The sequence below is a fragment of the Mus musculus genome, chromosome 9, assembly GCF_000001635.26.
Source record: "Mus musculus strain C57BL/6J chromosome 9, GRCm38.p6 C57BL/6J".
Taxonomy (NCBI): Eukaryota; Metazoa; Chordata; class Mammalia; order Rodentia; family Muridae; genus Mus; species Mus musculus.
The window spans coordinates 52,290,734-52,292,291 of NC_000075.6; the positions used below are offsets into that span (position 1 = coordinate 52,290,734).

Genomic DNA, 1,558 nt, shown 5'->3' on the forward strand with positions numbered 1-1,558 from the left:
GAATGCTGCTGAGCTATCCCTCTAGCTTCCTAATTAAACAATTGTTGGCTCTTGTTTAAAGTGAACATTGGTGCCAGGCTCTTTAGAAAAAATTGAAAGCTGTAAGGACTGTGGTGGCTTAGTTGATAGCAAGACTTCTGCCCATGCTGGGGTTGGAGAGCCATTTTCCTCTTGTTTTCTCTCTTGCCCATCTTTCTAAGGCAATCCTTCACCAGGTAGAGGTTAAGAATAGCTCTACGTCACTTAAAAACATTGAATAACTTAACAAGTGCATGGAACATGGTAGACACTCAGTGCGTGCCATTTCCTCTTCTCTCTGTTCTCTCTTCTGAACCCAGGAACACAAACGCTACCTTGTTTGTTTTCTCAAAGTTGATGAAGAACTTCTGCACCCTTCCTCTCCCCTTCCCACCTCCTCTACAGCATTACCAGGCTACCAGCTTTATTAATTAAAAACTATTATTTCCTGCTCCCAGGGTCGTTGCAGGTAATGGCTTCTGGGTCACGTGTGGGTCAGTAGGTGGCAGAGAGGAGAAAGGCTACATCTATGCTATGTGCTCTGACCTGTGAACATCTGAACAATTAGGAGCCTAACATTCCCTGAAAGAATTGAGCTTGAGGCAAACACCAGTCCTCCACCAGGTGACTAGGACACGGAACTGTCCTCTGAGACCATGGTGGGATCCTGGCTTGTGTTGCCATGGGAGTTGGGGAGGGAAGTGGGGAGGGGTAGGGGAGGGAAGTGGGGAGGGGTAGGGGAGGGAAGTGGGGAGGGGTAGGGGAGGGCACAATCTGGATCTGGAAGCAGCAGGGTTCTTTTTTTTTTAGTTAATTTTTTTAAATTGGGTATTTATTTTATTTCCATTTCCATTTCCAATGCTATCCCAAAAGTCCCCCCCCCCCCCGCACGCTCCCCCCCCCACTCCCACTTCTTGGCCCTGTCGTTCCCCTGTACTGAGGCATATAAAGTTTGCACGACTAATGGGCCTCTCTTTCCACTGATGGCCGACTAGGCCATTTTCTGATTCATATGCAGCTAGAGACACGATCTTCAGGGGGTACTGGTTAGTTCATAATGTTGTTCCACCTATAGGATTGCAGATCCCTTTAGCTCCTTGGGTTCTTTCTCTAACTCCTCCATTGGGGGCCCTGTGGTCCATCCAATAGCTGACTGTGAGCATCCACTTCTGTGTTTGCTAGGCCTGGGCATAGTCTCACAAGAGACAGCTATATCAGGGTCCTTTCAGCAAAATCTTGCTAGTGTATGCAATGGTGTCAGCGTTTGGAAGCTGATTATGGGATGGATCCCGGGTATGGCAGTCTCTAGATGGTCCATCCTTTTGTCTCAGCTCCAAACTTTGTCTCTGTAACTCCTTCCATGGGTGCTTTGTTCCCAATTCTAAGAAGGGGCAAAGTGTCCATGTTTTGGTCTTCATTCTTCTTGAGTTTCATGTGTTTTGCAAATTATATCCTATATCTTGGGTATTCTAAGTTTCTGGGCTAATATCCACTTATCAATGAGTACATATCATGTGAGTTCTTTTGTGATTGGGTTACC

The 1,558-nt window shown here is 46.5% G+C and overlaps 1 non-coding gene across 1 annotated transcript; it reads left to right on the plus strand.

Moving 5' to 3' along the window:
- The first annotated feature begins 465 nt into the window (after nucleotides 1–465).
- On the plus strand, nucleotides 466–598 carry Gm25562. Its single transcript, XR_003948506.1, has one exon. It is a non-coding gene; the product is annotated as a small nucleolar RNA SNORA17 (small nucleolar RNA).
- The last annotated feature ends 960 nt before the right edge of the window (nucleotides 599–1,558 follow it).